This window comes from Bos mutus, unplaced genomic scaffold (assembly GCF_027580195.1).
Source record: "Bos mutus isolate GX-2022 unplaced genomic scaffold, NWIPB_WYAK_1.1 CTG339, whole genome shotgun sequence".
Taxonomy (NCBI): Eukaryota; Metazoa; Chordata; class Mammalia; order Artiodactyla; family Bovidae; genus Bos; species Bos mutus.
The window spans coordinates 57,608-72,670 of NW_027219828.1; the positions used below are offsets into that span (position 1 = coordinate 57,608).

Genomic DNA, 15,063 nt, shown 5'->3' on the forward strand with positions numbered 1-15,063 from the left:
AGCGTGGGCTTAATAGTTGCAACTTGCAGGCTCCAGAGCTCGGGCTCACAAGTTGTGGCCCACTGGCTCAGTTGCCCTGTGGCATGTGGGATCTTCCCAGACCAGGGATTGAACTGGTGTCCCTTGCATTACAAGGTGGATTCTTAACCACTGGACCACCAGGGAATCCCTAAACTTGAAAATAGTTATAGACTCACAGGGAGAAGGCAATGGCAACCCACTCCAGTACTCTTGCCTGGAAAATCCCATGGATGGAGGAGCCTGGTAGGCTGCAGGCCATGGGCTGGCCAAGAGTCAGACACGACTGAGCGACTTCACTTTCACTTTTCACTTTCATGCATTGGAGAAGGAAATGGCAACCCACTCCAGTGTTCTTGCCTGGAGAATCCCAGGGACAGGGGAGTCTGGTGAGCTGCCATCTATGGGGTCGCACAGGGTTGGACACGACTGAAGCAACTTAGCAACAGCAGCAGCTCAGGAAATTAAAGGAGTGTAGAAATTCTATATACTGTAGCTAGTTTCACTGGGGGCGGGGGGCTGGGGAACTGTGCCTTGCTATCTTATGTAGCCATTAGTATCGAAACTGGGACCTTGGACTTCCCTAGTGGTCAAGTGGTTAAGAATCCTCCTGCCAGTTTGATACTGGGGGCACCAGTTTGATCCCTGATCCAGGAAGATCCCACATGCTTCGGGACAGCTGAGCCCAGGTACCACAACTACTGAAGCCTCTATTCCCTAGAGTCTGTGTTCTGCAACAAGAGAAGCTGCTGCAATGAGAAGCCCGCACACTGCAACTAGAGAGTAGCCCCCACTCACTGCAGCTAGAGAAAGCCTGCACTCAGCAGTGAAGACCCAGCACAGCCAAATAAATAAATAAAAAGTTTTAAAGGCACAGGTGAAAAAAAAAAAAAAAAAAAAGGAAAGTTATCATAGGTATACTCTTTAGCCCGTTATCATATTTCACCCGTTTTTACATGTACTCATTTTTGTGTCTGTATATGCACATGTCCATGTATTTTTATTGTCTTTGCATTTGTATCACATGTATAAGTTCATGGAGCCATCACTTTGGTTAAGATACTGTGGAAATTCCCTGGCAATCCAGTGGTTAGGATTCTGTGCTTCCACTGCAGGGGGCACGAGTTCAGATCCCTGGTTGGGGAACTGAGATCCCACAAGACCCCCAGTGTGGCAAAAAGAAAACAAAACCCCAAAATGATACAGAACTGTTTTTATCACCACATCTTTCTTGTGCTTCCTTTCTCCCTACCACTCTTTCCTGTTCCCAGGCAACCACTAATTTGTTCTCTGTCCCTATAATTTTGTCAAGAATGTTATATAAATAGATTCATACAGTGTATAATCTTTTGAGATTGACTTTTTTCGTTTAGCATAATACCTTGAGACCCATCCAAGTTGCTTCATGTACCAGTAGTGACTGTTTTTAATTGCTGAGAAGTATTCCGTTACAGAGATGTTCTGCAGTTTGTTTAATCGTCCACTGAAGGATACTGAGTTGTTTCCAGCTTTTTGCTATTGCAAGTAAAGCCGCTCTGAACATTCATGTACAGGTTTCTGTGCAGACGTAAATTTTCCTTTCATGTAAATAAATGCCCAGGAGTGTGATTGCTGGGTTGCAGGATAAGCATGTATTTGAATTTTTAAGAAACTACTCAGCTATTTTCCATAGAAGTTCTACCATTTTACATTCTACCAGCAGTGTATGAGAGACGTATGTTCTCAGCATTCTTACCACCGTTTGGTATTTTCACTGTTTTTTATTCAGCTTTTCTCAGATGATGTGATATCTTACATGATTTCAATTTGCATTTCCCTTATGACTAATAATATTGAACATCTTCATGTGCCATTCATGTATCTTCTTTGATAAAATGTCTGTTCATGTCTATTGTTCATTTTCAGTTGAATTGCTTTTTACTTTTGAGCTTTGAGAGTTCTTTATAGATTCTAGATACAAATCCTTTGTTGGAAATATAGTTTGTAAATAGTTTATTCTAGTCTGTAGCTTACTTTTTCAGCCTTTTAACAAAGTCTAGGAGACTAGAAGTCTTAAATTTTAACAAAGTCCAGTTTACCAAGTTTTTTTCCTTTTAGGGACTGCATTTTTGGTGTCGTTTCTAAGAATTCTTCAGTGGGTCTGCAAATTCTCTGAAGTTTTATAGCTTTATGTGTCTCACATTTAAATCTATGATCAATTTTGAGTTAATTTGTATCAAGTGAGTTTCATTTTTTTGCCTGTGAATATCCAATAGCTTAAGCACCATTTGTTGGGAAGGCTATCTATCCTTCCACCATTGAACTGCTTTTGCTTCTTCCTTAAAAATCAGTTATCTGTCCTTGTATAGATTTATATTTGGGTTGTCTATTCTGTCTTGTTGATCTTTGTGCCTATTTCACCACCAATACCACAGTGTCTTGATTTTTGGAGCGCCAAAGAATTGATGCTTTTGAACTGTGCTGTTGGAGAAGACTCTTGAGAGTCCCTTGGACTGCAAGGAGATGCAACCAGTCCATTCTAAAGGAGATCAGTCCTGGGTGTTCTTTGGAAGGAATGATGCTAAAGCTGTAACTCCAATACTTTGGCCACCTCATGCGAAGAGTTGACTCATTTGAAAAGACTCTGATGCTGGGAGGGATTGGGGGACAGGAGGAGATGGGGACCACGGAGGATGAGACAGTTGGATGGCATCAGCAACTCAATAGACATGAGTTTGAGTAAACTCTGGGAGTTGCTGATGGACAGGGATACCTGGCTTGCTGCAATCCACGGGGTCTCAAAGAGTTGGACACGACTGAGCAACTAAACTGAACTGAATATTAAGTAATCCGGACTTCATAGAATTTGTTTGGATTAGTTCTCTGCTGTTTTCTGGAAGAGATTGTGTAGAATTGGTATCCCTTTAAAATTGTTAGATTTTACCAATGAAAGCATCAGGCCTGAACATCTTTGTTCAGGAGATTTTAAACTACAAATTCAATTTGTTGAATCGTTACAGGACTGTTCATATTATCAGTTTCATCTTGGGTGAGTTTTGGCAGTCTGAGGAATTGGTCTACTTCATCTAAATTGTCTGGTTTATATGCATAGAGTTGTTTGTAATATTACTTAGGTATTTTTAACATTTTTATTGGAAAGTGAAAGTTAGTTTTGGTTGTGCTGGGTTTTCATTGCTGTGTGCAGTCTTTCCCTAGTTGCAGAGTGTGGGGGCTACTCTTTGTTTTAGGCTTTTCATTGTGGTGGCTTCTCTTGTTGCAGAGCCTGGGCTGCAGAGTGTGTGGGCTTCAGTAGTTGTGACACATGGGCATGTCACTCTGAAGTATGAGGGAATTTCCTGGACCAGGGATTGAACCCATGTCCCCTGCATTGGCAGACAGATTCTTAACCACTGGGCCACTAGGGAAGTCCTTCCTTATTATATTTTTAATGTCAGTACGGTCTCTAGTGATACCCTCTTTTTCATTCTTGATATTGGTAAAGTTGTGTTTCTCTGTCTTAAATCATTTGTACTAGAACCTTATCAATTGTACTAAAGTTTTCAAAGAACCAGCTCTTGGGTTGTGTGATTTTTAAAAAAAAACTGGTTTTCTGATTTCAGTGTCATTGACTTCTCTTCTTTGTTATTTCCTTTCCTTTGCTTGCTTTTGCTTTATTTTGCTCTTTATGGTTATTATGAATAACACTGCTCTGTTATGAACATTCATATGCACATTTTTGCTTCAGTTCAGGTCAGTTGCTCAGCCGTGTCCAACTCTCTACGACCCCATGGACTGTAGCATGCCAGGCCTCCCTGTCCATCACCAACTGCCAGAGGTTGCTCAAACTTCTGTCCATTTAGTCGGTGATGCCATCCAACCATCTCATCCTCTGTCATCCCCTTCTCGTCCCGTCTTCAATCTTTCCCAGCATCAAGGTCTTTCCCAGTGAATCAGTTTTTCCCATCAGTTGGCCACAGTATTGGAGTTTCAGCTTCAGCATCAGTCCTTCCAATGAATATTCAGGACTGATTTCCTTTATGATAGAGTGGTTTGATCTCCTTGCCGTCGAAGGGACTCTCAAGAGTCTTCTTCAACACCACAGTTCAAAAGCCTCAATTCTTTGGCACTCAGCTTTCTTTATAGTTCAATTCTCACATCCATACATGACTACTGGAAAAACTACAGCTTTGATGAGACGGACCTTTGTTGGTAAGTAATGTCTCTGCTTTTTAATATGCCGTCTAAGATGACCATAACTTTTCTTCCAAGGAGCAAGTGTCTTTTAATATCATGGATGCAGTCAGCATCTGCAGTGATTTTGGAGGCCCCCAAAATAGTCTGTCACTGTTTCCATTGTTTTCCTGTCTATTTGCCATGAAGTGATGGGACTGGATGCTGTGATCTTAGTTTTCTGAATGTTGAGTTGTAAGCCCACTTTTTCACTCTCCTCTTTCACTTTTCATGCAGAGGCTCTTTGGTCCTTCTTTGCTTTCTGCCGTAAGGGTCGTGTCACCTGCACATCTGAGGTTATTGATATTTCTCCCAGCAATCTTGATTCCGGCTTGTGTTTTGTCCAGTCTGGCATTTCACATGATGTACTCTGCATAGAAGTTAAATAAGCAGGATTATTTTTGCTTAGACATGATTTAAAATTATTTGGGGTATATTCCTAGGAGTGGAATTCTGGATCACGTGGCAGTTTTATGTTTAACTGCTTGAATAGTCACCAGACTGTTCTCCATAGTGGTTGCCTCATTTTACATTCCTATCAGCAAATTTTTTTTGTACCTAGTCCAGCAATCTTACTCTCTTATGTAGTCGATAGTTCATTTATATATAATGCAATTGGTGATGTACTTGGGTTAATATCTGCCATCTTATTATTCGATTTCAGTTTTTCCAAACTGTTTTTCTTGTTCTGTCTCCTGTCTTGACTTCTTTTGTATTATTGTATTTCTCTCTCTGATTACCTAGTTAGTTGTGCATTCTTTTATTGCTTACCCCAGAAATTATGATATGTACTCTTGACTTACAGTATTCTAATACAAATAATAACTTGGATCACTCTCCCATTAGTGTTCCTCTGACTCCTGCTTTATCATTTTATTATTACACATAATTATTTTGTATTTTATATGTCTCTTCAGGCATTATTTTTTGTTTTTACAGAGAATATTCATTTCTGTTTTCCCACATCTTCCTATTTATTTAGGGGCTTCTAAGACGCTCAAAGCATTTTATGAAAGAGTTACACATTTCAAAGTTTGTTGATATTTCTAGAAAGCCATTCACATGTAACATATTTATTAAGAACATGGGGTTTACAGTCCCATCTGTAACACTTTGAGTCTCAGTTTCCTCATGGAAATATAGGGAATAATATGTTAAATACAGTAATATCTACCTCATAGGTGGCTGTGAAGATTCAATGAGAAAATAAAGTTAAGCCTCGTACTAGAATGCCATACACAAAGAAAAATTTCATTATTCTGTTGTGGCAAGTACATAATTCCTGAGATTTAAAAATGAATTGTTCTTATATTCTGTATTAGAATCATCATTTTGTCGTTTAAACATTGATTTTCAAAAGAACATGTTTCCTTTCCTAAAGTTTCCCCCTTCATTTTTTTCTCTTTCATCCATCTAATCCAATTATCTATGTCCCAAGGAATATTGATACTAGAACCTGTGTTTCAATAATAGAAATGTGTTACCGTAATAGAAGCAGCTTAGCCAAGACTGTCAAGTTCACCTTAGAGCCATTTGTAGAATTAAAACAAAAATTATTTGTGTAGAAAACAAACAACCCATTATTTCTATTTTCAGCCACAGAAGGCAGCCCATCTGTTGTTTATCTAATCTTGATTCAGAAACATACAAAAATAGAACAATAACATCATATCTAACTTATAATTTTAGTTTCATTTTCTGATAACAGTGTTTCCCCTTCACCAGACAATAACAGAAGGACCTGACAGAGGAGCACAGAACTAGAGAAACACTGTTTATGTGTTTAAAAGACAAACTAGAGAAGCATTGTTTATGAAAGGACCATAAGGAAATGGGAATGTGTTGCTCTTCCAACATTAATGACAGCAAGTAATTCTCTATGAATATATAGTATATACTACTAATCTTTTTTTTTTTTTTTTTTCTGCTACTAATCTTTAAAGTTGGTAAGTATCCTGCCTGTGACTTCCTAGCACCAAACTGATTTTTCCTCAACATTGTTCAGTGCCTGTCATAGAGGGAAAAGGGAGAGTTACTGAAAAAAAATATTCAAAGTCTCTTATAGGAAAATATTTTGAAATATTATATTTTAGAAGTATAGACTATTAAATTTATTTTAAAAGTATTCATCCTATTATGTACAGGCTGTAAAATGCTATCAAGGGGCACTTTTGGATAAATACTTTAAAATATACGAGTCATTTTGGCCTGTGTGAAACAGACTAAATAGCCTAAGCCATGAGTTCCGTTTTAGTCTTAACTCAGATCAACTGGTGGTGGTGGTGGTCATTCGTTAAGTCGTGTCCGACTCTTTGTGACCCATGAACTGCAGCACGCCAGGCTTCCCTGTCCTTCACTATCAAAGAGCCCTGTCTTTTTCACTATCAAAGAGCCCTGTCTTTTTGGGCTACTGTTGTAAATCCCGTAGACTAGCTGATAAACAACAGAAAGTTGTTTCTTGTAGTCCTGGAGGCTGGGGAGTCCCAAGATCATCAGCAGGTGCCACGTCTGGTGAGTCATGTTTCCTGGTTCCTAGACTGCCTGCTGCTTCTCCCTGTCCTCGCAGCACGGGAGCCCATTCCTTCCTGGCCTGACCCCTCCCAGAGTGCCTGCCTCCTAGGATCATCACCACGTGCGGGGTGAAGTTTGAGGGCCCATAAACTGTCAGCCCATTGCAGTCCCTAAGTATACTCTGCATTATTTCAGTCTTTTGAAATAATTCGAGCTTTCCTAATAGCCCAGTACATGTTCTTTTTGTTATATGTTCGTTGGGCTCTTGAAAATAATATGTATCAGTGGGAATGCAGTGTTCCATGTGTATCAGTTACATCAGGTTTGTCACTCATGTAATTCAGATTCCAGTAGCCACGTTGAGTAAAAGCAGAAGTAGGTGAAATTACCTGTAATATATTTTATTTTAACACACCCCAAATATTGTCATTTCAGTGTGTAATCAACATGATAAAACCTAATGCAATAGTTCACGTTCTTTTTTTCATGCTAAGTCTTTAAAATCCAGCATGTGTTTCAGGCTTGCAGTGCATCTCATTGTAGAGCCAGCCACATTTCAGGTACTTCATGGTTGCAGGTGACTACGTACCAGGGAGCCCAGTTCCAGGAGAGATGTGTCTTTAACGTCTCCCACTGGGATTATGAACTCGGCTGTTACTCCTTTTCTATTTCTGTCAGTTTTTATGTATTGATATTTTGAGGTTATGTTATTAGGTACATTCAAGTTTAGAATCCTCATCTTCTTGCTAGACTGAACTTGTATCAGTATGAGATGTTCTTTTTTATTGCTAGTAATGCTTCTTTCTTTAGACACTATTTGACAGTGATGTTGCCACGTCAGTTTTCTGTCCGTGTTAGCTTGGGTATCTTTTACCTTCACCTGTCTAAAAGACCTTCCATCTTAACATGTACCTCTGAATAGTGTATAGTTTTCACTGGAATCAGTTTGAGTATTGGCTCTGTTTATAATGTTGATATTTCAGTGTGTAGACACCATGTTGCTGTGTGATTTCTGTTTGTCCCACCTAGTCTGTGTTCTTTGCTCTTGCCTTCTTTTTTAGAAGTATGAAGTGTTTCTCTAGTTCTGTGCTCCTCTGTCAGGTTGTTGGGTGTACATTTGCAGACACAGCGTGTGTTTTACATTCAAGTCTAACTTAGTAATCTTACTGCCTCCCTGACACGACTGTTTCCTCCTTGTCACTGTCACACTTTAAACGGTTAGATATATTTTTGGCATTAACATCATTGTTTTGTAGAGTTAGTATTTACCCTCACAGTTACCTCATTGTTGGTCTTTACTTGTTTTTTATATTTCCATCAGAGACTACTTTTCTTTTTCCCAAAGCACTGCCTTAATTTTTTTTTAGTTCATGTGTGTGGGTGATGAGTGGTCTCATTTCCATTTGCCCTCAAAGTCTCTATTTTGCTTTCACTTTCGAAGAGAGTTTTTGTTGGATGTAGAATTCCAGGTTGGTGGTTATTTGTTTTTCAGCATTTTACAGATGCCAGTCCATTATCTTCTGACTTCCTTGTTCTTGGAAAGTCAGCTCTCAGTGTTGTTGTGCTGTTTAAAGCCACACCCTTTTTCCTCTGAGTGCTTGAACATTTGCTTCTTGCCTTAGGCACCCACAGAGCTGCTGAAACCAATGTGTGGTTTTCATTTTTGACTCAATGGTCTGATTCTTGAACCAACTCTTACCACTGTCCCTGTCAGTCAGTTCAGTCGCTCTGTGTCTGACCCGTTGCAACCCCATGGGCTGCAGCACGCCAGGCTTCCCTGTCCATCACCAACTCCTGGAGCTTGCTCAAGCTCATGTCCATCGAGTCGGTGATGCCATCCAACCAGCTCATCCTCTGTCGTCCCCTTCTCCTCCTGCCTTCAGTCTTCCCCATCATCAGGTTCTTTTCCAATGAGTCAGCTCTTTGCATCAGGTGGCCAAAGTATTGGAGCTTCAGCATCAGTCTTTCCAGTGAATATTCAGGACTGATTTGCATTAGGATTGACTGACTGATTGGATCTCCTAGTAGTCCATGGGGCTTTCAAGAGTCTTCTCTGACTCCCCAGTTCAGAAGCATTGATTCTTTGGCATTCAGCCTTCTTCATGGGCCAACTCTCACATCCATACATGACTACTGGAAAAACCATAGCTTTGACTAGATGAACCTTTGTTTGGCAGAGTAATGTCTCTGCTTTTTAATATGCTGTCTAGATTTGTCATAGGTTTCCTTCCGAGGAGCAAGCATCTTTTAATTTCACTATCTGCAGTAATTTCGGAGCCCAAGAAAATAAAGTGTGTCACTGTTTCCACTGTTTCCCCATTTATTTGCCATGAAGTGATGGGGCTGGATGCTATGATCTTCATTTTTTGAATGTTGAGTTTTATGCCAGCTTTTTCACTCTCCCCTTTCACTTTCACTTTCACTAAGAGGCTCTTTAGTTTCAACCCCTGGAGGCATTTCTTATTCCCCTTTCTGTCTTTTCTCCACCACGAGGGTCCCCATTTATAGTTTTTAACAACATAGTTTAACAACAGATTCCTTCAATACATTCTATCCCTTTTCCCTCTTATATATATATTGTAACCGATCCGTCCTTCAGTTCACTGATCGTCTCTTCAGCTACGTCCAATCTGATGTTAAGCCCAGAGACTGAGTTCTTAAATTCAGTCACTGTTATTGTAAAGTTCTAGATTGGTTTTGATTCTCAGAAATTTTTCCTTTTGTCAAGTATATTTTTGAACAGGTGACATTTGCATCTGATACCTCTAGCATACCTCTGATACGCTGATATATATCTCATACCTCTGGATGTGGTTCAGTTTTTTTCTCTTGTCCTGTTTGTTTGTTGTTACACCCTCTTTTGCTTCTTTGGTTGCATGTTGGACATTATGTTTGGAAAACCCTAGAGGTTCTGAGTGATGCTGCCTTCTCCAGAGTTTCCTCTGACGCAGACCTCCAGTGGGGACAGAGCTGTCTGTTCACTCAGGGCCTGAGGGACTTGAGGCTTGGGGGTCCTTTTAAGCTCAGTCTCAGCAGCCTTCACCCACCTTCCCCCGCCCCAGGGAGGAGCTTTCCAGCGTCTCCAGTGTCTGGAAGCCTGGGGTGCCTCCCAGGGCCCCGCGTTCTCGGCAGGTCTTGAAGCCCACCGTCTCTCCTGAGCACCAGGAGGTGACTGATAGTCAGCACTCAGCCGGTTTGGGCAGAGTGTTGGGTACGTTTTCTGACATCCGGACTGACTCGTCAGGCCTGCGCTTGACTTTTTGTCTCCACAGCCCAAGGAACCCTCCAGAGCTGTGTTAGCCAGCCCCCTCTGCTTGACTTTTTCCCTTCCTTTTCTTCACAGAGTCAGCTTTGCTCAGATGCCCCGAGGGAACGAGCGGCCCTCTCAGTCTCCAGCTCCCTCACTGAGCTTCGCTTTTGTTTGAAATCTTGGATTGTGGCTGCCTAAGGACCTCTTTTAAACCTGGGAGTGGAGCCAGGAGAGGGGTGGGAGACTCAGGCGGGGTCTGGGAGGCGCTGGCTGTCGCGGCTCGAGGCAGGGACACCCCTGAACCTCCACCATGCAGTCCCCACGGGGCAGAGTCGTCTGGCAGCCGAGGGTCGAAGTAAAGAGGGCGAGTTCACAGCAGGTTGAATGAACCCCTGTACCCACTGTGGGTTCATTTTAAGTGCCTGGAGTGAGGTTGGTCAAGCCCTTGCTGAGCTCGAGTGAGGGAGTCCGACAGGGAGGACCGAGCTCAGGGTGAGAGTGAGGGGCAGCTAGCGTGGTGAGTCCTCCTCAGCTGAGTGGGTTCTGGGGACGCCCTTGAGTTCAGGGCTGCCCTTTCAGTAGCCTCACTGGAGGCTTGTTTGGGGGGTAGAGGGGGCAGAAGCCCACTTAGAAGACGTGCTCATTCCCAGGGGTGGTGGTTTCTGAAGGAGTTTATACTGGTTGGTTCGACTGTGACCCAGTACCTTGCAGGGTCGTGTTTGACAGGGGGCCTGAGCTGTGGGCACAGCCTGCCTTCTCCTGCACTGCGCACTCAATTGTTGACTTTTTGGCAGCCCCTCCCCCCTCTCTGCACCCTTGACAGTGGACCTGAGCCCAGCCCCCCTGTTGCCACGGAGCCCCTTGTGACCGAGTGGGTTCCAGTTCTGGGCTCCTGGGAGATGTGCTGGAGGCGGAGCCTTCATGCCATTTGGTGGTCATAGTGTGAGAGCAGTGGTCATAGTGTGAGAACGGTGTGTGTGAGAGTGGTGTGTGAGAGCAGTGTGTGTGAGAGTGGTGGTCGTAGTGTGAGATTGGTGGTGATAGCTCGGTAGCCGAGGTATCCTACCGTGAAACAGCGGTTGCCCCCGAGTCGGGGGCTGCCCCTATCCGCGAGGATGGGTCGCAGAAGGGCCCGCCTTTGGGCGTTATTCCAGCGCTGCAACCCCAAGGCAAAGGCGAAGACTAGGAAGGACTTGGCCTCGGCCCACGTCCTGGAAGCAGAGCAGCCTGAGGTGAGAGCAGCCGGGGGCTGGGCCCGTCAGATTGGCCCTCACCCGGCGAAGCATTGGGGTTGTGTTTCATTTTGTTAGCATGGTTGTGGGCCCTGCCGGCCAGGGCATTCTGGCCTTAGTGGGCAGGATCGACCCCAGCAGGTTTACCTTGTAAGAGGTTGTGCAGTTGCTGCATGGAGGATGGGCGGGGGCCCCACAAGAAGGGAAACACTGGCTGGAGAAGTCACTGGGGCATGAGGATCGAGCTAGAGAGTCAGTCCTTGAAGCAGAATGGCTAAGCCCGTTAATGTCTCCCATGTTACAAAGCACAGACCAGTGTGTCCAGTATTTTAATGACAGGTACCTACTGCTTACGTGTATGACATACACCCTCATAGCTACACATGTCTACTGCATGCCTCTTACAAGTGCTGGGCACTGTTCTGGGTGCTGAACACTCAGTATGTAGTAGGGGATACGTAGCCCAGGATTTTTTTAATTTCTGCAAAGAAAAATAGAAGAACGAAAGACTCCGTGTGGTTCAGTTTGAGCAAGTTCACCACGTGGATGGCCCCGCATGCACGCAAATTGTGGTAAAGTACATATAACATAAATTTAACATTTTAACCGGTTGATTGAATGACTGGGTGGCTTCTGTGGAGTCAGGCTAACAGATGGCTTTGAGGTGCCATCCGCCTTTTTCCCAGAGGAACACTCCAAAGCCTCGTGGCCTTGTAGACCTTCTTTTTTTTCTTCACTTTCCCCAGTGGCTCCAGGTCTGTGTGTCGTTTAAGAATCTCTTTATCCACTTTGTTGTTAGGTTTACGTTTTGGAAAGTTTCTCAAATGTCCCTGGGTCTTGAGAAGGCAGGCTTGGATTCCAGGTTCTCTCCTGCCACGTGCCTGCCAGGTCGAGGTGGAGGCTGAAGGCCACTCTGAGTTGTGGTGGTCTGTGTGGTCTTGGGGTCAGTGGACCCCTCTTCTCTGGAGGGGCATGGAGATCCTTTGTGTGGAGCCTGGAGAGACTTGACAGGGTCAGTCTTCACAGTCTCGCTCTCTTTTTAATTTATGTTTGTATTTAGTTTCTCATTTAACTGTTTTCTAGGAATTTCCAACTCCCGAAGGATACACCTACAGGGAGCAGCTTTGTAAAGCCAAAGAGGAAATCGCTCAGCTGAAAGCTGAAAGGAACAACACCAGGGTCAGTAGGGGGGTTCTCACGTGTTGACATTTGCCCCGTGGGGGTCACCGCTGGCCTCCGTGTGCTGTCTTTAAACATTGTCTGATTTTCAAGTCATTTTCCACATCTTCCCACTGAACAGACCAGGGTGGATCAGTTCTGGGTTCTCATACCTTGCTTCAAATTTCTGATGAGAGCTAATGTAATTTTAGTACATATGAGGGGGGAGTTCTCTTAACTTACATTTTTGTCCACGCTACACTTTGTGTGGGATCTTAGTTCTCTGACCAGGGGTTAAAACCCATGATCCTTGAAGAAGTGTGGAGTCTTAACTACTGGACCCCTGGGGAAGTCCACTCTAACTTTCGACTGAACTGGCAGGATTCCGACGTGCCTTAGCATGTTTCCGGCTATAGCGTGAGGCTGAGAGGAGTTATCGGCCCGGAGTTCGAGCATGAGGTTGAAGGTGTTCCTTTGGCCCTGCCCTGCAGCTGCTGCTGGAGCACCTGGAGTGCCTGGTTTCGCGACATATTCCACCCGTCGGGATGACAGCAGGCAAGCGGCAGGCGCAGTCCCCAGCCGGCATGAGGAGTGAGGTGGAGGTGCTCAGGGCGCTGAAATGGCTCTTTGAACACCACAAGGCCCTGGACGAGAAGGTACCAGCCATCCGGCCGTCCTGGATTTGTACACTTGCTGCCTTGTTAGGCGGATGATGCACATATTTATGTAACTAGTTGACTTTTGAGCGTCTTGAATTCTTGTATATACATTTTTTTCTGTAAGAATTCAGAGTTTTATATGGTTAAAAAGCGTTGCCTGCATACATGCTCAGTCGTGTCCGAATCTTTGCAACCCTGTGGACTGTAGCCCACCATGCTCCTCTCTTCATGGGGCTTCCCAGTCATGAATACTGGAGTGGGTGGCCATCTTCTACTCCAGGGAATCTTCCTGACCCAGGGATCGAACCTGCCCTCGTGCATTGGCAGGCGGATTCTTTACCACTGAGCCACCTGGGAAGCCCCCAGTTAAAAAGTATTAGTTGGCATGAATGTCTCAAGATCTATTATATTCTGTATATCAATTTGCAGTAAAAAACTGGGTAATAATTAATTTAGGAGAACATTTTGTTCTCTCAAACTTAGAATTTAAAGCTGTTAACAAGCAGATTCTCTTGACGTTAAGATCAATGAGAGACATTCAAGGTATTCTGTGACAGTATCCATGTATTAGGGTGAGTATACACTAAGAAGTGTACTAACGTATATACACACATCAACACACAGTGACTCGGCCCCTTTGATTTGAGTTGAGAGCGTGATTACGAGTAGCACTCGAAAGGTGTAGTTTGTTAGAAGAAGAATTAGGTGCCACACATAAAGAGGTAAGTTTGATCAGTCTTTGTGTAATTTCCGTGAAGGGTTTGTCATTTGAATCCTTTCATTTTAAAAAAGAATGAAGGCTGTAGTGGTGGGCATCAGATGTTATTTATCTTTCTGATTGAGGACCCGCCCACCAGGGTTATTTTAATGACTAGTAAACTAGACTTGTGGCTCAGAGTTGCAGGATCTCTTAAGTACCCCTTTGTCCAGTAGAAGACAAATTCTGACTCTAATCACCTGGTGGTATTCGGGATGGATAGCATCACCATGTATTTTCTTTTTATGTTGTGATTTTCAGTTTAGAGTTGAGTTTTCCAGGTGGAGTTTTGCTGTCTTTACTTATTTCTTTACTCTGATTCAATTTTTTTGGTTTTAGCAGATGATTCTTTCAGAGGAGAATAACCAGGAAAAGATACTAACGGACAGGGTGCTTGATGTACATCATGAGCAAGAAAACATGCCAAGCGCCAATGGAAAGGCAAGTCCTTGGTCTCGCTCTCTGTCTGGTTCTCGTCTTACCATCCAGTCTGTGCGGGGCTGTTGGGACCTCTCACCGATGCACCATGTAGGTCTGAGTGGCCACGAGGGTCCTGTGAGCTCCCAGAGCGCAAAAGGCAGTTTTGACCTCACAGATTGCCCGGAAGTACTGTGTTCCCTCCCTCCCAAAACCAGGCTGTGTAAGGCTTCCTTTCCCCCTTAGAGACCCTCCGACGGCTCTCTAAGCCACAAGGAAGACATGGTTAAGAAGATGGAGCTCCAGGAAATCATAGAGAGGCAGTTGCGGGAGCAGAGCCAGATGGAGGAGCGCCTGGCAGCCCTCTCTGCCCACGTGAAACATCTGGAGGAGGACCTGGACACGGCCAGGAAGGACCTCCTCAAGTCCAAGGACGTGAACAGAAAACTTGAACGGGACGTCCGCGAAGTGAGTGACTGCAGCTGTGTCTGTTGTCCTGAGGTGGAATGTGGGTTTCTTGTTCTCCCGGGGATCTCAGCCTTGGGATGGCTGCGTGAGTAAGAGCAGAGCACTGGACAGACCACAACTGGCTGCCTCCCTGCCTCCGCTTCGAGGTCTCTGGGGTAGAAGAGGCCTGGTCCAGGCGGTCCGTTGGCAGTGGACCAACATGAGGGCAGCCCTGACGCTGTGCCGCACCCTGGGTGTGGACTCCTCATTTCCACAAGTTCTAGGGGGCCCACTGTGTTCCTTTTTTCAAAATTCATTCATCCATTCATTCATTTATTGGCGTATAGTTGCTTTACACTGCTCTGTCAATTTCTGCTGTACAGCAAAGTGAATCAGTCATCTATC

The 15,063-nt window shown here is 44.0% G+C and overlaps 1 long non-coding RNA gene across 1 annotated transcript in view; it reads left to right on the forward strand.

The window, feature by feature from the left end:
* Positions 1 to 12,980, forward strand: part of LOC138986978 (uncharacterized) — a 28,733-nt gene extending 15,753 nt beyond the window's left edge. The window contains exons 2-3 of the long non-coding RNA XR_011463496.1: positions 12,304 to 12,399; positions 12,870 to 12,980. This is a non-coding gene — a long non-coding RNA (uncharacterized lncRNA). The remainder of the gene's footprint in view (positions 1 to 12,303; positions 12,400 to 12,869) is intronic.
* Positions 12,981 to 15,063: the final 2,083 nt, after the last annotated feature.